The sequence below is a fragment of the Gossypium arboreum genome, chromosome 6, assembly GCF_025698485.1.
Source record: "Gossypium arboreum isolate Shixiya-1 chromosome 6, ASM2569848v2, whole genome shotgun sequence".
NCBI lineage: Eukaryota > Viridiplantae > Streptophyta > Magnoliopsida > Malvales > Malvaceae > Gossypium > Gossypium arboreum.
The window spans coordinates 102005608-102029085 of NC_069075.1; the positions used below are offsets into that span (position 1 = coordinate 102005608).

Below are 23478 nucleotides of genomic sequence, written 5' to 3' on the forward strand. Positions count from 1 at the left end.
CTAAGACGATGGTGTTAAGGACTATTGATGATAAGGAGGTAATGATTATTGAGGATCAAAGAGATTACTTATCCAATGTGGTATCGGCTTTAAGGGCTGAGAAATTGATGCGTAAGGGATGCGAGACGTACTTGGCTTTTATAAATCAAGTTAAAACTGGGGATCTGACTGTTGATACCGTCAGGACTGTTAGGGAATTCCGAGATTTTTTTCCGGAGGAGCTTCCTGGATTGCCTCCAAATCGAGAAGTGGAGTTAGGAATCAATTAGTTGCCTGGAACAGCTCTAATATCCATTGCACCCTATAGAATGGCACCAAAAGAGTTAGTGGAAATGAAAGCTCAAATCCAAGAGTTGTTAGATAAGGGCTTCATCAGACCTAGTGTGTCTCCATGGGGAGCACCGGTCCTGTTTGTGAAGAAAAAGGACGAGACAATGTGCATGTGCATCGATTACCGCCAGTTGAACAAACTAACGATAAAGAACAAATACCCACTTCCAAGGATTGAAGATTTATTTGACCAACTTAGAGGAGCTTCGGTATTTTCCAAGATTGACCTCGATCTGGATACCATCAGCTAAAGGTAAAGGAAGTGGATATTCATAAGACAGCATTCAGGACTCGATATGGTCATTACGAGTTCCTGGTTATGCCGTTTGGGTTGACGAACTCACCTACCGTTTTCATGGATCTGATGAATCGAGTGTTCCAACCTTACTTGGGCCGATTTGTGGTAGTTTTCATCTTTGATATTCTGGTATACTCGAAAACCGAGGAGAAACATGAGGAGCATCTATGTATTGTGCTGCAAGTGCTGAGAGAGAAGCAACTGTATGCAAAGTTTAGTAAGTGCGAATTTTGGTTGCGAGAAGTGGCTTTTCTAGGTCATGTGGTTTCTGCTGAAGGAATTAGAGTGGATCCTCGAAAAGTTGAGGCAGTTCTGGGATGGAAGCCACCAAAATCAGTATCGAAAATTTAAAGTTTTCTGGGTTTGACAGGCTATTACCGAAGGTTCGTAGAAGGATTTTCTCTGATTGTTGCACCATTGATGAAATTGTTAAGGAAAGGGGTTGCATTTGTCTGGATTGAGAACCAACAAAAAGCTTTTGACCATTTGAAAAAGGTATTGACTGAAGCACCAGTGTTGATTCAACCGGAGTCTAGGAAGGACTTCACTGTGTACAGTGATGCGTCGCATGTGGGGTTAGGATGTGTATTGATGCAAGAGGGTAAGGTGGTCGCTTATCCTTCGCGACAGCTTAAGCCTCATGAAGCGAACTACCCTACGCACGATTTAGAGGTAGCAGTAGTGATCTTCGCGTTGAAAATCTAGAGATATTACTTATATGGAGAAAAGTGTATCATATACACAGACCATAAGAGCCTAAAGTATCTGTTAACTCAGAAGGAGTTAAACCTTAGGCAACAAAGATGGGTAGAGTTGCTTAAGGATTACGACTGTTCGATTGAGTACCACCTAGGTAAGGCGAACGTGGTGGCTGATGTGTTGAGTCGAAGGGTTGTTTCTAATTTGAGAGCCTTGTTTGCACGTTTGAGTCTGTTTGATGATGGAAGTCTGTTAGCAGAATTGCAAGTGAGGCCTACTTGGACTGAGCAGATTAAAGAAAACAGTTGAAGGATGATTTATTGGTTTTTCAGTTTCAGCAAGTTGAGAAGGGTGAGAATGAGGATTTTGGACTGAATACTGAAGGAGTTTTATGCTTCCGAGGAAGAATTTGTGTTCCGAAGGACTCTGACTTAAGACATTTAATATTGAAGGAAGCTCATGGGGGACTTTGTGCCATGCATCCTGAAGGGAATAAGTTGTATCACGACTTGCGAGAGTATCTTGGTGGCACAGGCTTAAGCGAAAATGTGAATTGTGGGAAATGTCTGACATGCCAGCAAGTGAAAGCTGAGCATCAATTTCTTTCTGGATTACTGCAACTGGTGAAAATTTCATTGTGGAAGTGGGAGAGAGTCACTATAGACTTTGTGAGTGGGCTACCTTTGATACCCACCAAGAAAGATTCTGTGTGGGTAGTGGTGGATAGGTTAACAAAATCTGCCCATTTCATACCAGTTCATACTGATTACTCCCTATAAAAGTTGGCTAGGTTGTATGTGGCAGAGATAGTGCGACTACATGGTGTGCTAGTGTCGATTATTTCTGACTGAGACCCTAGGTTTACATCTCGGTTCTGGAAGAAGTTCCAGAAGGCATTGGGTACACGCTTGGATTTTAGTACTGCCTTTCACCCACAGACAGATGGACAGTCGGAGAGGGTTATTCAGATTTTGGAGGATATGTTAAGGGGCTGTATCATCGATTTTCGTGGGAGTTGGGAGGACTACTTGCCATTGGCGGAGTTTGCGTACAATAATAGCTACCAAGCAAGTATTCATATGGCTCCATATGAGACACTTTATGGGCGGAGATGTCGTACGCCTATGTGTTGGACAGAGTTGGGTGAACGGTAAGTGCTTGGACTAGTGTTGGTGGCAGATACCGAGAGTAAGGTTAAGTTGATAAGAGATCGATTAAAGGAGGCATCTGATAGAAAGAAGTCGTATGCGGATCTAAAGTGAAAAAAGATAGAGTTCACTGTTGGGGATATGGTTTTCTTGAAGGTTTCACCTTGGAAGAAGATCTTGAGATTCGGCAAGAAGGGCAAATTGAGTCCGCGGTTTATAGGGCCTTATCGGGTTCTTAAGCTGGTAGGGCCAGTAGCGTATTAGTTAGAGTTACCACCAGAGTTGGACAGAATCCATGACGTCTTTCATGTGTCTATGTTAAGACGATATCGATCGGATCCCTCACATGTTGTGCCAGTGGAGGAGATTGAAGTAAGGACTGATTTGACCTTTGAGAAGGAACTGTGCGAGATATTGGCACGAGATGTTAAGGTTCTCGAAGGAAATCATTAGTTAGTAAAAGTGCTTTAGGCGTAATCATGGAAGGGAAGAAGCTACTTGGGAGTCAGAAGAGACTATGCGTCAATAATACCCTCAACTATTTGGATCAGATAAATTTCGAGGCCGAAATTTCTTTTAGGGGGGTAGAGTTGTAACGCCCCAATTTTTGGGAATTCTGTGAGTGTTGGAAAATTTTAAATTTTGGTGTTCTGTCTGCTTGGCGTAGATTTAATCAGGTTAGTGGGTCTCTAGAAGGCCCAAGTTTAAGTTAAAATTCGGTAATTTTAGTTAATTTTAATTCTATAGAAGAAGGGGTTTTGGTTAGCTGGGCTTTAAGGTATTAACTGGGTAAAATAAAACACAAGGAAGCCCGTGGTAAGTTGGCTTATGGCGTCACTTGGGGGCTTGAGAGATGGCCTGTGGATGACCAAGGAGAGCAAAGGTTCGAGTCGCAAGGTAAGCAAATTGGTGATATTAATTTTTATGTACAGAAAAGGTAAGCAGTGGAACTAAAGTGAAAGGCGGTCAGGAGAAGATTTAGGAGCTAATAAGGGAGAGGAGTTAGGAGCTGATCAAGGAGTAGGAGTTGGCCGGCCAAGGGCCTCTAGCATGGGAAAATTCGGCTAGGTTAAGTGCCAGTATAAATTCGGCATGAGGGGGAAAGTTGTGCCGTTTGCTGACCATTCTCGTCTTAATTCTTTTCTCCTTTTCTCTTCAACTTTTTTCTTTTTCTTCCTTTCCTCCATAGCCGAATCTCTCTAACCACCTGTGCATCTCCATCTTTTCTTCAGACGTTTCTAAAACCTTCATAGCCATTGCCATAAAAAAAGCCGAAATCCTGAAAACTATACTTTTTTCTGTGCCGATTTCTCTTAGCCAATTTTATTATCTTTTCCATCATTCTTGACCGATTCTATAGTTCTCTAAACCTCAAGGTTCTGTCGACAGGACCACAGCAAAACCCTCCGATTTCATCTTTCTTTACATAGCTTCAACAAAAGCCAAAAACCCCACTTTCTTAGGGACTTGGCCGAATAGTGAGATCACTGAAGGCTCAACTTTTGTTATCTTTTGAGGGCTTAGATTGGCATCAAAATTGAGTAGAAATTAATTGGGATCATTGACCGAAGGAACCGGTGGTAAGTCTTTTCAATCTAGTCTTTATTGCGTATTTTAGAAAAAACGAAACCCCTAAAGGTTAGGGAGGCTGTCAACTTGGACTTGTAGCCCTAAGGGGTTGTGATAACTATTTTGTATTGATAATAATATGATCTAGAGACTGCTGATCAAGGGCTTGGACAGGTGGAGCAACAGGATCTAAGTCTAGTCGCAAACTTCTGCAAAGGTAGGATTGCTAGTGCCTAAGGTGTTATGGCCGAATATTGTAAGGAGTTATTATGTAATTCATTTCAGTAGTAGATTAATGTGGTAATAATATAATTGTAGGTAGTTCGAGCGTGGATCTCATCAATGAATCATCATAAAATAGGTGTGTAACTGACACCCTTTCTTAGTCTAGATCAGCAAAAGCCGAAAAGCCGAAATACCGAAAAATCGGTATTTTATATATTTACAAGTGTGCAATGCTCGTAAGGTAAATCGATTAATGTATTTGGTAAGCTACAATGTTTGGACTGCAAAGTGCATGATTTCTATGCCCTCGATATTTTTGGGCTTATTGGGCCAAAATTAGAATAAAGGGCCAACGGGCCCAATTCGGTAAGAACCCTCGGTAAGTGATTCTGTTAGTACGTGAAAGGTAGGAATATGCATGAAAAACCCTAAAATAGATAAATTACTGAAATACCTTTAAAAAGTGGAAATTTTACAGTTTTACCCCTAGGAGATAAAGTATCGAAATACCCCTAGGAGTAAATTGACCTAAATGCATGTTGGACTGTTGTTATTTACTACATGCCATGTTGTTATTATCTGATGTATGGGACTGGGATATTGATAGAGGAAGTACTAAAAGTGGCTTGTCCAAATCTTGGAGGCTTTGCCTCAATTTATTGATAATCGAGCGGCAAAGGTCAGAAGCTGTGGAGTGTAAATTTGGATGGGTTGAGCTATTCCCACATGGAGTGTAGAAATTTGGTACGGTGGAGTGTAGCAGTTGGTGGGTTGAGTAGGCTCCCAAATGGGCTTGCATATGTTTATTGATGTTGCATGTATTTTGAAATGGGCCTTTGGGCCATCTTATTATCTGAATAAGGGCTAAGGCCCAGTTTAATGTAATCTGAAAAGGGCTTTGGCCCAATATCCTTTGATATCTGAATGGGCTTAGGCAGATGGGCTTGAACTGACTGGGCTTTGAATGGGTTTTCCTTACACTTTGAGTTTCCAAACTCACCCTTTTTAACCTTGGTGGGCCTTGATGTGGGTGTCTTGGAGCGGAGGGATTCAGAGTGGCCATGGTGAACGCCTTTGGGTTTAAAAAGAGACCTGGTTTCTTAAGTTATTTTATTTACTATTTAATTTTTAGGTTGTAATAAGGCCATTTTAACTTTATTTTCTTCTTTGATTTTCTAGGATTATATTATTTTTAATAACTTTATTCTGGTGGATAATAATTCAAATGGGTTAGACTTAGGGCGCGATTTCAAAACGATACTTGTTTTTGAAATAACACAACGTCACAAATATTCGATTTATCAAAGATAACCACTCAAAGAAGTTTCAATCCGTTATAACCAAGTGTGGCAATGGTTGTGGGCATGTCTAGGATTGGATCCAATCGAAGAGCTTGGTACTTAAGTAGCCTTCATGGCTCACCTCCTCTGTTATAGATACCTACATGGTGCCCAGCTTCTATTCACTTGGTTAGCTTAACAAAAGTCGGCTTTTAAAACACTAAAAAAGGAACATGGGTTTTTTTAATTTCAATGTGGCATGTCAGATTCGGCCATAACATCTGGGCCGGGTTTGGGGTGCTACATCAAAGGGGTGTTATTATCCTCCTCTATGTCTAGAACAACGAAATCAACGGGAAATATAAACTTATCTACTTTCACTAGTACATCTTCAATAATACCCCAAGGAAATCTTATAGTTTTATCTGCTAATTGAATGCTCATCCTAGTTTGTTTAGGTTTCCCAAGACTTAGTTGCTTAAACATTTTATAAGGCATGACATTAATACTAGCCCTTAAATCAGTTAATGCATGACTTATATCTAAATTACCAATTAAGTAAGGAATTGTAAAACTCCCTGGATCTTTCAATTTAGGGGGGTAGTTTATTCTGTAGAATAGCTGAGCAGATTGCGTTTAGCTCCAAATATAATGCTTCGTCCAACTTTTTCTTATTTACTAAAAGTTCTTTTAAAAAATTCATGCATTTTGCATCTGTGATAGAGCTTCAATAAACAGTAAGTTAATATGTGCTTTTTTCAAAAGTTTGAGGAATTTACCGAATTGTTCGTCTCAGTGGTGTTTCCTTGTCGCGTTAGGGTATGGGACATGAGGTTTATATTCTTCATTCACCGTTTTGTTATGACTTACCTCACTTTTACCTTTGCTTACCACAGTTTCTTGCATCAATTCTGGGTCAGGTGCAATGAATCCTTCCTTATCTTGAGTACTAATTGTGTTGAGGTGTTCCCTTGGATTAGGTTCAGTATTACTTGGTAAGCTACCTTGTGGTCGTTCAGAGATTAGTTTGGATAACTGGCCTATCTAAGTTTCGAGCCTTTGGATCGATGTTTGTTGATTTTTAAGTGCTATCTTGGTATTTTGGAAACGGGTTTCTGATATCGAGATGAATTTCGAGAGCATCCCATCAAGGTTTGGTTTCTTCTCTTTTTGATAAGGTGGCTGTTGAAAATCCTGAGGCTTTTGTAGCTTTTGATTCCCTTGATCACCCTAGGAGAAATTTGGGTGGTTCCTTCAACCTGCATTGTAAGTATTATTGTATGGGTTATTTTGGAGATCTAAAGTTATTGTTACCCATATAGTTGACTTGTTCCTCTTCGGTTGTAGGATTGAAGGATTGATATTCTGGATGCACACCTCCTCCACTTGAGTCACACCTCATTACTGGATGTACCTTTGTAGAACCAAGTAAACCATTAATCTTTTTATTGAGAAGTTCTACTTGATTTGACAGCATAGTAACTGAGTTGACATTATAAACGCTGGTTATTTTTGTTTGCTTAGTCCTCATGACTTGCCACTGATAGTTATTCAATGACATTTCTTCAATGAATTCATAAGACTCTTCATGTGTTTTATTGTTGATGGTTTCTCCAGCAGCTGCGTCAATCATCTGTCTTGTTGAGGGATTCATACCATTGTAAAAAGTTTGAAGTTGCAGCCATAGAGGTAACCCATGGTGAGGGCACCTTCGCAATAGATCCTTGTATCTCTTCCATGCATCATAAAGTGTTTCTAAGTCCATCTGCACAAAAGAAGAGATATCATTATGTAACTTTGCCATTTTAGCCGGTGGAAAATATTTTAGTACAATTTTTTCGATCATTTGTTCCCAAGTAGTGATGGACCCTCGTGGTAACGAGTTCAACCACTGTTTAGCTTTGTTTCTCAGTGAAAAAAGGAATAATCGAAGGCGAATGGCATCGTAAAAAACACCATTAATTTTGAAAGTGTCGCAAAACTCCAAAAAATTCACTATGTGAGTGTTGGGATCCTTATCCTGCAACTATCAAATTGAACAAATTGCTGTATCATGTGAATTGTGTTAGGTTTCAGTTCAAAATTATTCGTAGCAATAGCAGGTCTAACTATACTTGACTCAGTTCCTGTTAAAGAAGGTTTAGCATAGTCATACATAGTACGTGGAGCAGGATTTTGATTAGCCGCAATTGCAGGAGGTAGCTGATTGCCTTGGTTTTCAGCCATCTCTTCGGTTAGGGGTTGAGTATCATCTTCTTGCTCATTTTCTGTGTATCTTATGCTTTGCCTTATTTCTCTTTGGTTTCTACGAACTGTGCGATAGATTTCTTCGTCAAAAAGTAATGGTCCTGACGGGTTTCTTCTAGTCATAAACTATAAAAACCTGTCAAGAGAAAGAAAAAGTAAATTAATTAGTAATAATAATTAAATTAAATTAAATTAAATTGCAAGAAAAATAAATGGCTAAAGTAATAAAAATTGAGTGTTCTTAATATTTTAGTTCCCCGGCAACAGCGCCAAAAACTTGATCGCGAGGTTTCGTGATAGGTTTTAAATATTTATAATTACTCGTTCTTGAACTAATTATTATCGCGATATAGGCAAGTGTACCTATCGAACAGTAGTATAGTTTTAGCAAGACCGGATTGTCGAACCCAAATGAACTAAAAGTACTAGTAATGACTGTCTTTTTATTATCTAGCCTAAGAATAAAGAGGTTTTGTTTTAATTAACTAATTATCTAAACTAAGAACTCACAGAGAAAAGAATTGGGGAATTGCTTTTGGGAAAAATCGATTGACTTAAGACAATACCTAAGGACAAATCCACCTATACTTTACTTGTTATTTTGGCTCCGAATCGGATAATATATTCATTCAACTTGTTCCGTAGAGATCCCTAAGTTATGTTATTATCCCTATTCAAGACTAATGCCGTCTAATCCCTAGATTGAATAACCGAGACTTTTCTCTAATTAACATTCTAGGGTTGCATTAACTCGATCTATGGATCCCCTTATTAGGTTTCACGCTAATCCGACAAAATCTTGTCACCCTATTTCTAGGCGCGTAATCAACTTCGCTTAATTATGACAAATGTACTCTTAGACAGGGTCTATTCCTTCTTTGAATAAGAGCATGTCTTGAATCAATATCCTGGGATATCAAAACAAGAATTAAGAACACATAATTAAGAACAAGTTAAATATTTATCATATGATTCAGAAAATAATAACAAGATTCGTCTTACGTTTCATTCCCCTTAGGTATTTAGGGGTTTTAGTTCATGACTAAATAAGAAAACATCTCAGAAGAATAAAGAATACAAAAAATAAAGAAAACCCAAAACTCCTGAAGGGAAATTGAGGAGAGATCTTCAGTCTTGATGATGAATACAGCTTCCAAGATGGATCAATCAGCTTCCTTGGAGTAATTCCTTACTCCCCTTCTCCGTCTCCTCTTTTCTCCTCTTCTAGGTTGTATTTATAGGCTTTGGAATGCCTATGAGCCTTCAAAAGTGGCCTTTTCCGAATTGGACTCAACTTGGGCTCTGCAGGGACATGCCCGTGTGACACGCCCGTGTATGATTACTTCAGGCCGTGTTTGAGCCTGCCAAGTTGACACGGTCTTGTTGTTTGCCCGTGTGAATCATGCTTCGATTCTGCCAATTTGACACGACCGTGTGAGCTACTCGTGTGAGGAAGTCCAGGCCGTGTTGAGTTTGTACTTTGGCTCGTTTCTCATTCCTTTTGCTCTCCTAAGTTAAAACATGAAATTAAAGCATTAGGAGCATCAAATTCACCAATTCTAATGAGAAATCATCCATAAAATGCATTAAACATGGGGTAAAAATATGTATAATTTACGGTTTATCACTAAGCATGTTAATGCTTATTCGCCCTCTGTTTTCCCTTGTCTTACAGAGGTCGCGGACTCGTAAAGGTTGGAAGATGATTGGAGAAATTATCACACTATCTATTTGTCTTGCTTTCGTATATAGAAACTTTTATTTTCTTATAATGGCATGTATATGATTTTTGGTTATTTTGTTATATGTGTCATTTGGCTAGCCAATGTAAGGGCTTATATGATATGCTTACTCATTTTGTATATGGCCATGAGATATGGCTCATTTTGATGTAGGTTGTAAACCTACTAAATGTGCGTGGTTATGCTTGAACGTTTCATGTGAATGCCTATTATGTTGTACCATGAAAAGATATGTGAAAAATGGCCTTATCACTTGGAAATGTTTTAGGTCATAATGGACATGAGTTATAAAATGTGCCAAGTACAAAAAAATGTGATTGTTGAAATGGTAACCCTAATACAAATAGGGTAATATTATCATAGGATAAAATGAGACATGTCGTAACATGTATGACCTTGGCCAAGAAGGTTTTAAGGGCACACCTATGTCATGTTAGTTGTTTAAGGAATATGTGAGTGTGAATGGATGTTTAGGGTGACTAAAGGCTTGGAAAAATAGCCTTTAAAATGGTCCACACGGGTAGACACACGGGCATGTGTCTAGGTTCATACACGGCCAGCCCCTTGAGCGTGTCACTCAACCGTGTGTCCCCTTATCTTAAAATTTTTAGGTCAATTTGCATGGTAGTAAACATAGGGGCAGAGACACGACCGTGTGTCTCAGCCGTGTGGAGGACACAACCTAGCACATGGGCATGTGCCTTTGCCGTGTGCCCCTAGATGAATGATGACGTCATAAATAGAATGTCTGGGGTTTTGGACACAGGCTATGACACGGGTGTGTCTAGGCCGTGTGAAGGACACGAGCGTGAGCTTGGCCGTGTGAAAACCCTTGTAGGTTCGAAATGAAAAATAAATTCCAATAATTCAACATGGGTAAGGGACACGGGCGTGTGAGGCTTAAACCTAGAAATTTCTAAAAGTTTTCCAAAGTTCCTGATTTCATCCTGGATCACTTTTAATGCATTGTTGGACCTCATAGGTCCATAACAGGGATAATATGATTTTGTTCGATCGGCTTTAAATTGAAATGAAATTTTATAGCCTGTATTTTCTGGAAGTGTCCCGTTTGTGTATGGTAATGCCTCGTACCTTGCCCCGGTCTCGGGTACGGGTAAGGGGTGTTACAGAAAATGAGCTGGTTAAGGACCCTATGGGAGATGATTTAGGATAGGCTTATCGATTACACATGTGGAAACATTGTAAAGAATCGTTAGGACCAGTGGATAATTCACCTGATAAGATGGTTCTGTCAATAATCAAACGTCTAATTCTTGAATTGAAACTGTTCCTACATACTTGAAATATGCGTATATGGGTAAGAACAACACATTACGAGTAATTATCGTCGCTCATCTATCTGCAGAGCGAGAAAGGGCATCGTTGGACATTTTAAAAAATATATAAAAAAGAAATTGGATGGATGATTTTTGATATCGAAGAGATAAGTCCAACATTATGTCAATTTAAGATATGACTAGAGGAAGGAAAAAAAAAGCTACTAAAAGGGTTAGATGCTGGAATAGTCTACTCCATCTCAGATAGTTAATGGGTGAGTCCAACTCAGCGTGTTCTAAAGAAGGGCAACTTGACTATTGTGGCGAACGAGAAAAATGAGTTAGCTTCGACTCAAATAGTGACAAGATGACGGGTATGTATTGACTGTAGGAAACTGAACAATACAACTAGAAAAAATCACTTCTTGTTTCCATTAATCAATCAGATCTTAGACAAATTGGCCAGAAAGGAGTACTTCAGTCTCCTTGATGGGTACTCGAGACTCCACTGGATTCTAATACATTCAGACGATCAGAAATAAATAACTTTCATATGCCCATTTGGGACATATGCTTTTAAAAGAATGCCCTTTGGGTTGTGTAATGCCCTAGCTACTATAACAACCTGTTTTTTAGTGGTGTCAAAAATAGTGGTTTCGAGGCCACACATTCGACGAGTAAGTTTGTAAATATTATTATTTAATATTTACGAGTCAAATATGGTTTTAAAAAGGCTTTTGATATGATAATTTATGTTATATAAATGATTAATTATGTAACGCCCTAATTAATTTATTTCTGCTTCTGAAAAATCTGACACAAATGTGTTTCTGCTTCGGTGGTTAAGTGTTCTGAGTGTGTGTGTGAGGTCTTGGGTTCAAGTCTCACCTTTGCCAAATTTTGTTATTTTTGGATGTAAGCCTTATCTCTGTTCAGTGGGCTTATTACTAATTGCCTGTAATTTTATATCAGAATGAGCTTGCTGATTTGAGTGGTAAGGGTGTTGGTGTGTTGGAGGTCCTGTGTTCGAATTCCTGCAGTAGCGTGGGCATTTATTTTTGCCCTATTATCTGATAGAGTTCCAGTTGTGCTGGAATTCTAAGGGAGTTATCAGTAGTAGGGTAGTGGAGAGAATTAAGGGATTCTGGGAATATCTTTTATGTTATTTTTGTTTTGAAAATTTTCTCTTCCTTCAAGAAAAATCTGACAATAATTCTTTTGGTTTCCCCTTCTTGTCGTTCTTTCCCTATCTCTGTGACATTTTGTTTTACTTCTTTTTGCTTCGGTTCCTAAATCTGTGGTTCAGCAGTACTATTGGAATTGTTGGGTTCGTCTTTTTGGTGTAGTAAGTAGATTTCTATTGCTGTAAATTTTGGTTTGGGATTTTCTTTATTAGCAAAAACAATCTATGGTTATTGAAGGGTGGTATTTCGTGTTTAGGAACAGATTGTGGAGTAGAGAATCATACTTCAATGGTTTAGAACGCGTAGAGGTGGTTTTCGACGGTGCGAAGTCGATTATATGTTAATTCTTGTGCTGGATTCATTACTCAATTTGCTAAATCGATGTTGGGTACCTTCTTTCTAGGTCTTGGAAGGCTTGAGATAATTTTTGCATGAAAACGATACCAGGTGTGTTCCTAAAATGCAAAAAAATGAATGTCAACAAAAGCCAAAAATCCTTACTGTCGACCCTACATGGACGTGTGGTCACCCGTGTGGTAGGCCGTGTAATCGCCCAATTTTGACTAAATCAAATAGTGGCTTCAGAACCACAAAACCGATGTGAAAAAAGTATTCAAATATTATTTTCGGTGTTTACAGCATGTTATTTGATATGTGTGAAAATTTTGTGAGCTAATTTTATCGATTGGTTGGTTAATTTGATAAAAATGATTAAATCGCGTAAAATGAAAAAGTTAAATTCTACTTGTTAAAGGTATCAAATAGCTTTGGCTTTTAAATATGATGGCCTTAAATGGTAACTAAACCATTTGAAAACTTAGTGGACATAGAAGGACACATTTTAGGTGTTTTAAATGATGTATATTAAAGGTTAAAATAGTAAAATAGTTAATTAATGATAAATTAAATGAAACAAAAACATACATATCATCATTTTTAGTCCATATTCACCAAAATTAGAAGAGCAAGAAGCCATGGGAGAGCATTTAGGGTTCGGCCAACTCCTAGCTTAATTGGTAAGTGTTTTTAGCTCAAATTTTGATGATTTTTTACGTTTTTGAGATCGTTGCTTCGTGTTCTAGCTAGCCCGTACCTTAGATTTCAAAATTATTAAAGATTTAACATGTTGCTACTGTTGAATACTTAAGTAATTTGATGGTTGATGATGGATTTTAAATAGTTGTTGATAGTTAAACTAGTTTTGTAAAGTCATTTTTGACAAAAATGTCAAAAAGGGATTAAATTGTGAAATGTGCAAATTGTGTGGTTAAAATGTGAAATAAATGAAAGTTTTGGACTGCTAGGGACCTATGTATAACTCGGCCAAGCATGGGTTTTGTTGAATTGTGTGAATTTTATGTATTTGTAAAATAGGGACTAAATTGATTAAATGTGAAAGTTTAGGGGCTAATGTGTAAAAATGCCCAAATGTGTATTTTTGGATTAATTGGATGAGTAGATGAATAAATAAGTTAATTTGAATTCATATAGATCAAGAAAGAAAGAATTTGGATTTGGATCGGGAGAAAAGCAAAGTTATCGAGTAGTCAACCCTATCCATCAATTCCGAATACAAGGTAAGTTCGTATGTGATAATTTCATTATAAATGTATATTAAATACTTTGATATTTCCTAAAATGTGATTACAAAGTTTTCATTAATGTATGAATTGTATATACGATCTATGGATACATTCGATGATGAAATTGATAAGTCAGACATCCCGGTTGAACTTTAGGAATAGATTTGAATACTAGTGTCATGTGATTAGATGATAAGTTGAGTTGGCTTCGGGCCATGATATTAGCACTTTGGGTGCGAGTTATACCGATTTGGCTTCGGGCCATGCATATCGGATGATTTGGTTTTGAGCCATGAAAATAGTTCTTCGGATAAGTTACCTTGATTTGGCTATGGGCCATGGTATAGGTACTTATCGTACGAGATTCCTGAGTATCCAATTTCTATTTTGAATGGTTCAATGGGTAAATAAATGATATGGTTGAGAAAAAAGGTTACTACGAGGCGATACAGGTATGTGCAGAACCTATTCGAGTAGTAAATAGTGAAAGTTCGATGAGTTTGTATTTAATCATGTTTTGAGACATGAAAAAGGTTTGTAGTTAATGTGTATAAGGATTTGTCATGTGTAATTGGTTGATTTGCATTTATTCGATGAATTAAGTTATTCACATACGAGCTTACTAAGTTATAAAGCTTACTTCGTGTTATTTTTCTATGTTTTGTAGTGAATCAAGGCTAGCTTGGATCTGGGAGTTTTTAGGAACATCATCACACAATCAAACATCTAAGTTGGTACTTTTGAATTATACAATTATGATATATGGCATGTATAGGCTAGATGTGGTATTTTGGTTGTAATTATAGCCATGAGACTTGGCTTGTAAATGATGTTAATATTGGTATGTGTTTGGCTATTATATATGGTTGTTAATGACTTTTGTAAAATTTTTATAATACCTTGTGGGATGGTTTGTTTTGGTATATATTTGAGTAAGTGAAATGGTTGTACTTGTATAGCATGAATTGTGCATGAATTGGGATTGATTTTGGCTACCCTTTCGTGTATGGAAATTGTACATTTTTCCTTATATAGGTACATTGAAGTTGGGGTGGCATATTAGCCTTTCAAATGGCGTATTTTTGTCCACATGGGCAAAGACACGGGGGTGTGTATCAGCCGTGTGCTACACATGGTCATGGTATACAGCCGTGTTCCCCGATGATTCTTAAAAATCGAGTTAGTGAGTTACACGGCCTAGACAAAAGGGTGTGTGGTTGGCCGTGTGGTAAAGTTAGTATTCCTTCTAGCTTTCATACGGCCTGGCACACAGGCGTGTCCTCGGCTATGTGATACAAGTCAGTATGTATGCCCTATTTCCACACAGCTTGAGACATGGGCGTGTTTGGAGCTGTGTGAGGCACATGGCCTATTCGTACGGGCGTGTGACCCCTGTATGGTTGAAATTTTTCTAGGTTTCCAAAATTTTTATATGTTATCTATTTAGTTCCGAATCACTTCTAAAGCATGTTTAAGGCCTCGTAGGCCCTTACAAGGGACAATGTGTTTGTGATTAAAAGGTATTTGAGTATGAATGCATAAATGTATGAGTTATGTATGTTAAATGATGTGTTTATCGGTAATAGCTCGTAACCCTACTCTGACGACGGATACGGGTTAGGGGTTTGAAATTTTATTTGTATTAGAGCTATGGTTTAGTCGATTCTAGGACTAATGTAGTGTGTGTGAGAGTCTAACTATACATGCTAATATATAAACTGAGTGTGATGACTCTTGATGTTTTAAATTGTGTTTTCATATAGTAATGGATCCCAATCGAGCTATAGTCGATGAGGTTGAGAGTAATGTGCTTGCTCCTACGCAAGGGACAGCGCCATCTGATTCTAGACCCGTGATGGGCAGTCAGGGAGGAGAGGCTAAAGAAGCCTTCTTCCAAATGATGAACGAATGGTTCACTTAATACATTCGTACGAACCCGGCTACTCAGCAACCTCCACCCTGACCTATTCCTCAACAAATTCCTGTTGTTTCTCAAGTTATAGATCCGATATGGTGGAGCAAGTCGCCAATAGATAAGATTCGTAAACACGAGGCTGAAGAGTTCAGAGCTAATATTGATGATGATGCTGAGAGAGCTGAGTTCTGGCTCAAAAATACAATTCGAGTATTCAATGAATTATCCTGTACTCCTGATGAATGTATTAAATGTGCTGTATCTTTGCTGAGAGACAGCACGTATCAATGGTGGAATATGTTGATATCTGTGGTTCTGAAAGAACGGGTTACTTGGGAGTTTTTTCAATCTGAATTCTGAAAGAAATACATCAGTCAAAGATTTCTCGATCAAAAGCACAAAGAGTTTTTAGAATTAAAATAAGGCCGAATGACCATGATAGAATATGAAAGAGATTTTTTTACGGTTGAGTAAGTATGCAGAGAATATGTTTCTACCGAAGAGATTATGTGTAAGCTGTTTGTTGACGGGTTGAACGAAGGTATAAAACTACTAGTTGAAATTCTAGAGTTGAAAGAATTTTTCATTTTGGTTGAAAGGGCTTGTAAAGCCAAGGATCTTAGCAAAGAAAGGAGAAAAGCAGATTCAGAAGCTAGAGACACGAGAAAATGATTGATGAGTAAGTTGTATCAATCTTCATCAAAGAAATCTAGAGATTCGTACGCTCGCCCAAATGCTTCAAATGAATATTCAAATAGAGATTGTAGAAAATAATAATTAGGTTTTAAAGCTCAAGCTACATCAGTATCAAGTGTTGGTAGTATAGGAGACAACAAACCCGAGGTCAGCAGTGAAGGAGACGACATTTTGGAGAATGCTGAATAAAAGTAATAAAGCTTGTTACAGATGTGGTTCCCTAGATCACTTCATCCGAGATTTTCCTGAGCTGTATGAAAAAGATAAAGTTTAGAATATGAGACCAAGTAACAAGTCGAATAGAGGTAGACCACCTAAAATTGCCAGAAATGTAAGCGGTAGTAGAGGGCAACAAAGGATTCAGCTGTGAGATTTGAGGCCAGAGCACCTGCTAGAGCTTACGCTATTTGCGCTCGTGAGAAAGCAACATCTCCAGATGCTATCACCGGTACTTTCACTCTTTATGATACTAATGTGATTGCATTGATAGATCCAGGATCAACTCATTCTTATATACGTATGAATTTAGTATCTATTGAGACTTTGCCTATAGAGTCTACTAAATTTGTGGTTAGAGTATCGAACACCATAAGTAAATGTGTTTTGGTTGACAAAGTCTATAAGAATTTTTCGTTAAGGAATCGGGATTTCTATTTTCAGGAAAATCTGATGTTGTTGCCATTCGATGAATTTGATGTGATTTTGGGTAGGGATTGGTTAATGATGCATAATGCTACAGTGAATTGTAGATGAAAGATAATTGAACTGAAATGTCAGAAAAATGAGACTATGAGAATTGAATCTAATGATTTGAATAGTTTGCCAGTTGTGATCGCATCTATGTTAGCTCAGAGATTTGTGAGAAAGGGGTGTGAATCTTATCTTGCTTATGTACTTGATACAAAAGTGTCAGAAATAAAGATTGAATTAGTACCAGTTGTGTGCGAGTATCCAGCTCTATTTCCTGAAGAGTTATTGAGTTTACCACCTATCAGAGAGGTTGAGTTTGGTATTGAATTAGTACCGGGAACAACACCGATATCGATAGCTCCGTACAGAATGGCTCCTACAGAGGTAAAAAAAATTGCAAGCTCAGTTGCAAGACTTGACAGATAGAGGTTTTTCTAGACCAAGTTTCTCTCACTGGGGTGCACCGGTGTTATTTGTGAAAAAGAAAGATGGCACGATGAGAATGTGTATAGACTACCGATAGCTCAACAAAGTGAAGATCAAGAATAAATACCCTTTTCTACGAATAGATGATTTGTCTGATCAGTTAAAAGGGGCAACAACGTTTTCAAAAATTGATTTGAGATCAGGTTATTACCAGTTGCGAGTTAAAGACTCAGATTGCCAAAGACTGCATTTAGAACAAGGTAAGGACACTACAGACTTCTTGTTATGCCTTTCGAACTAACAAATGCACCTGCTATTTTTATGGACTTTATGAATCGGATTTTTAGGCCGTACTTAGACCGATTCATAGTTGTGTTTATTGTTGAGATTTTGATTTACTCTCGTGATGAATCTGAGCATGCTGAGCATTTGAAAATTGTGTTACGAACTTTGAGAGATAAATAGTTGTTTGTAAAGTTCAGAAAATGTGAGTTTTGGCTACTAGAGGTTAGTTTTCTGGGACATATAGTTTCAGCTGCGGGTATCCGAGTTGACCCGAGCAAAATTTCTGCGATTATAGATTGGAAGCCTCCGAGAAATATATCTAAAGTCCATAGTTTTCTGGGACTAGCTGGCTATTATAGATGATTTTTGAAAGGATTCTCGATGATTGCAACTCTGATGACACGATTGCTTCAAAAAGATGTTAAATTTGAGTGGTCAGAAAAGTGTCAGCAGTGCTTCGAGCAGTTGAAAACATTATTAACAGAGGTACCAGTGTTAGTTTAGCCTAATTCGGGTAAAGAATTCGTAGTTTTCAGTAATGCATCGTTAAATGGCCTAGGTTGTGTTTTGGTGTAGGAAGGCAAAGTTGTAGCTTATGCCTTGAGACAGTTGAAGTCGCACGAAAAGAATTATTCAAGGCACAATCTAGAGTTAGCCGCGATAGTATTCGCATTGAAAATTTGGCGTCATTATTTGTTTGGTGAAATATGCCATATTTATATCGTCCACAAAAGCTTGAAATATCTGATGGCTTAGAAAGATTTGAATTTGCGACAGTTGAGATGGTTAGAATTTCTAAAAGACTATGAATTAGTGATTGACTATCATTCGGGGAAAGCGAACGTATTTGCTAATGCTTTGAGCCAAAAGTCCATATTTGCTTTGCGTGCTTCGATCACACAATTAGCTTTGTCTGACGATGGTTCGATAGTAGCTGAGTTGAAAGCGAGACCTTTATTTGTACAACAGATTTGTGAGGCTCAAAAATTTAATAATGAATTGCAAGCAAAACGAGCTCAGTGTGAGTCGACTTCTGATTTAGAGTTTCGTATAGGGCCTGATGACTGTTTGATGTTTTGTGATAGAATATGTGTACCAAGAAATTCTGAGCTTATTCAGAAGATTCTAAACGAAGCACAAAGTAGTTGATTATCAATACATCTGGGAAGCACAAAAATGTATAACTATTTGAAACAACTTTATTGGTGGCACCGCATGAAACGATATATCTTAGAATTTGTTTCGAAATGTTTGATTTGTCAACAAGTCAAAGCTGAGCATTAAGTGCTGTCAGGTTTATTACAGCCTATTATGATTCTTGAGTGGAAGTGAAATAGAGTAACAATAGATTTCGTATCGGGTTTGCCCTTATCTCTGAAAAAGAAAGATGTAATTTGGGTTGTTGTTGATAGATTGACGAAATCAGCTCATTTCATTCTAGTACATATAGATTTCTCGCTTGATAAATTAGCTGAGTTGTATATTTTTGAAATTGTGAGATTAGTGGTGTTCCCCTATCCTATTGTTTCGACTAGAGATCTAAGATTTGCTTCGCGATTTTGGAAGAAATTGCAAGAAACATTGGGTTCAAAGCTGCATTTTAGCACTGCGTTTCACTCGCAAATGGATGGTCAATCTGAACGAGTTATTTAGATACTTGAGGATATGTTACGTTGTTGATTTCTTGAGTTTGAAGATAGTTGGAGAAATATCTACTGCTGATTGAATTTCTTTACAATAATAGCTTCCAATCGAGTATAAAAATGGCATCGTACGAAGCTCTATATGGTCATAAATGTCGAACACTGTTGTACTGGAGTGAGCTTAGCAAAAATAAGATTCATAGGGTTGATCTGATTAGAGAGACTGAAGAAAAAGTGAAAGTAATTCGTGATAGTTTGAAAGTAGCTTTGGATTGATATAAATCATACGCAGACTTGAAACGAAAAGATATTGAGTTCCAGATTAGAGATAAAGTGTTTTTAAAAGAGTCACCGTGGAACAAGATATTGCTGTTTGGTCAGAAAGAGAAACTGAGTTCGCAATTCATTGGACCGTATGTGATTACTGAGCGAGTTAGGCCAAAGGCATATTGACTATCTTTACCATTTGAGTTAGAGAAAATACATAATGTGTTTTATGTGTTGATGCTTTGACGATATCGATCCGACCCTTCACATGCCATTTCACCGAGGTTGAAATTCAGTCTGATATGTCATATGCTGAAGTACCGATACAACTTTTAGCTCGTGAGATCAAAGAATTGAGAAATAAGAGAATCACATTAGTGAAAGTATTATGACATCGACACGGGGTTGAATGGGAACCTGAGGATGCTATAAGAAAACAATACTCAAACCTATTCACTGGTATGATTTTCGGGGACGAAAATCCCTAAGGGGCAGAGTAGTAATAGGTTGGTTTTGGCTAAATCAAAATAGTGTTTTTGGAACCACAAAACTAATGTCGAAAAATTATTTTAATATTATTTTCAGTATTTACAATATGTTATTTGATATGTATGAAAATTTCGTGAGCTACTTTTATCAATTGGTGATAAACCGTAATTTATAAATATTTCTATCCCATGCTTAGCACATTTTATGGATGATTTTTCCTTAAAATTGGTGAATTCGATGCTCCTAATGCCTTAATTTCATGTTTTATACTTAGGTGAGCATAGGAGAGTGAAAGGAACGAGAAGCGGGCCAAAAACGGAGGAAATGGGCCAACGTACGAAATCAACATGGCCTGGACCTCCTCACATGGGCAGACCACACGGCTATGTCAATTTGGCAGAATCGAAGCACGATTCACACGGGTGGACCACACGCCCGTGCCTCTTTAACAAGGTTTACCACGGCCTGAAGTAATCGCATACGGGCGTGTCACACGGGCGTGTCCCTGTTGAGCCCAAGTTTAGTCCAATTCGGAAAAGGCCAATTTTGAGGGTTCTTTGGCATTCTAAAGCCTATAAATACACCGTAGAGGAGGAGGAAAAGGACACACAGAGGTGGAAGCAGGGAGCTGCCCATGGAAAGCCGATTGTTCCATCTCAGAAGCCGGATTCATCATCAAGACTGAAGATCTCCCCTCAATTTCCCTCCAGGAGTTTTTGGTTTTTCTTTATGTTTTGTATTCATTATTCAGATTGAGATGTTTACCTTTTTAGTTATGAACTAAAACCCCTAAATACCTAAGGGGAATGAAATCTAAGACATATCTTGTTTTTATTATTTGCATTGTATGATAAATATTTGACTTGTTCTTAATTATGTGTTCTTAATTCTTGTTTTGATATTCCATGATATTGATTCAAGTTAAGCTCTTATTCAGAGGAGGAATAGACCCTGTCTAAGAGTACATTTGTCATAATTAAGTGGAGTTGATTGCGCGCCTAGAGATAGGGTGACAAGATTTTTTCGGATTAGGGTGAAACCTAATAAGGGGATCCATAGATCGAGTTAATGCAACCCTAGGGAGTTAATTAGAAAGAGATTTTAATTATTCAACCTAGTGTTAGACATTGTTAGTCTCGAGAGGGATAATAATATAACTTAGGGATTTCTACGGATCAAGTCAAATGAATAAATCGTCCGATTCAGAGTCAAGTAACAAGTGAAGTTTAGGTGGATTTTTCCTTAAGTATTGTCTTCATTCAATCGTTTTTCCAAAAGTAGTTCCCTAATTCTATTTTTTGTGAATTCTTAGTTTAGTTAATTAGTTAGTTAAAAGAAACCCCATTATTCCTAGGCTAGATAATAAAAAGACAGCCATTACTAGTACTTTTAGTTCCTTTGGGTTCGACAATCCAGTCTTGCTAAAGCTATACTACTGTTCGATAGGTACACTTGCCTTCATCGTGATAATAGTTAGTTTCAAAAACGATTCATTATAAATATTTAAAACCTGTCATGAATATCACGTATCAAGTTTTTGGCGCCGTAGCCGGGGAACTAAGATATTAGGAACACTCGATTTTTATTACTTTAGCCATTTAATTTTACTGCAATTTAAAGTTATTTCTAATTTTTATTACTAATTCTTCTTTTTCCATTTTTCTAGCAGGTTGTTATAGTTTATGACTAGAAGAAACCCGTCAGGACCATTGCTTTTTGACAGTGAGATTGATCGCATAGTTTGCAGAAACCAAATAGAAATAAGGCGAAGCTTAAGATACACAGAGAACGAGCAAGAGGACGATATTCAAACCACAACTGAGGAGATGACTGAAAACCAAGAAAATCTTCTACCTCTTGCGATTACTGTTAATCAGAATCCTGCTCTGCGCACTATGTATGATTATGCTAAACCTAATTTAACAGGAACTGAGACAAGTATAGTTAGACCTGCTATTGCTGCAAATAATTTTGAATTGAAACCTAACACAATTCAAATGATACAACAGTTTATTCAGTTTGATGGTTTGCAGGACGAGAATCCCAACGCTCACTTGGAAAATTTCTTAGAATTTTGCGATACCTTTAAATTTAATGGCGTTTCTAATGACGCCATCCGTCTTTCGTTGTTTTCCTTTTCATTAAGGAATAAGGCTAAACAGTGGTTGAACTCGTTACTACAACGGTCAATCACTACTTGGGAACAAATGACCAAAAATTTTTATCAAAATATTTTCCACCGGCTAAAACAACCAAGTTACGTAATGATATCTCTTCTTTTGTGCAGATGGATTTAGAAACACTCTACGATGCATAGGAGAGATACAAGGACCTTTTGAGAAAGTGCCCTCACCATGGGTTACCGCTTTTGCTATAGGTTCAAACATTCCATAATGGCCTAAATCCTTCGACTCGGCAGATGATTGATGTAGCCGCTAGAGGAACTATCAATAATAAAACACCTAAGGCGGCTTACGAATTTATTGAGGAGATGTCACTGAATAACTATCAGTGGCAATTTATGAGAACAAAGCTAACGAAAGCAGTCAGTATTTTCAACCTCGACGCGGTTACAATGCTATCTTACCAAGGAAAACTCTTAAATAAAAAGATTGACGGTTTGTGTGGTTCTACTCAGGTACATCCAGCGATGAGGTACGATTCGAATAGAGGAGGAGCATGCACAGAATATCGACCCTTCAACCCTAGCATTGAGGAGGAACAAGTCCAATAAATGGGTAACAATAACTCTAGATCCCAAAATAATCCATATAGTAACACTTATAATACAGGTTGGAGGAACCATCCCAATTTCTCGTGGGGCGGTCAAGGAAATCAAAGGCCACAACATCCTCCGGGTTTTCAACAACCATCTTACCAGCAAGAAAGGAAGTCGAACCTTGAGGAGATGCTAACCAAATTCATCTCGGTGTCAGAAATCCATTTTCAAAATACTGAGATAGCACTTAAGAATCAACAAGCATCGATCCAAGGGCTCAAAACTCAGATTGGTCAGCTTGCCGAGTTGATTTCTGAACGACCACAAGGTAGCTTGCCAAGCAACACTGAATCTAACCCAAGGGAGCAGCTCAACGCGATTACTAGTCAAGATGAGGAAGGGTTAGTCACACTTGAACCAGAACCAAGGCAAAAAACTGAGATAAGCAAAGGAAAAGGTGAGGTAGACCACAATGAGCAGAAACCGGTAAGTACAGAATACAAAACTCGTGTGCCATGCCCTAATACGACAAGGAAAGACCGCTCAGATGAACAATTTGGTAAATTCTTTAAACTCTTAAAAAAATTACATGTTAACTTACCATTTATTGAAGCTCTATCGCAGATGCCAAACGCAATGAAATTTTTAAAGGAGCTTTTAGCAAATAAGCGGAAGTTGGACGAGGCTTCGCATGTGAAGATAAATGTAGTTTGCTTAGCTATTCTACAGAATAAACTACCCAACAAATTGAAAGATCCAGGGAGTT

The 23478-nt window shown here is 37.9% G+C and overlaps 2 non-coding genes across 2 annotated transcripts; one reads left to right on the forward strand and one right to left on the reverse strand.

Moving 5' to 3' along the window:
• The first annotated feature begins 7240 nt into the window (after window positions 1-7240).
• On the forward strand, window positions 7241-7346 carry LOC128295040 (small nucleolar RNA R71). The gene has a single exon (XR_008285347.1). It is a non-coding gene; the product is annotated as a small nucleolar RNA R71 (small nucleolar RNA).
• A 14901-nt stretch (window positions 7347-22247) lies between these two features.
• On the reverse strand, window positions 22248-22354 carry LOC128294963 (small nucleolar RNA R71). The gene has a single exon (XR_008285270.1). It is a non-coding gene; the product is annotated as a small nucleolar RNA R71 (small nucleolar RNA).
• Window positions 22355-23478: the final 1124 nt, after the last annotated feature.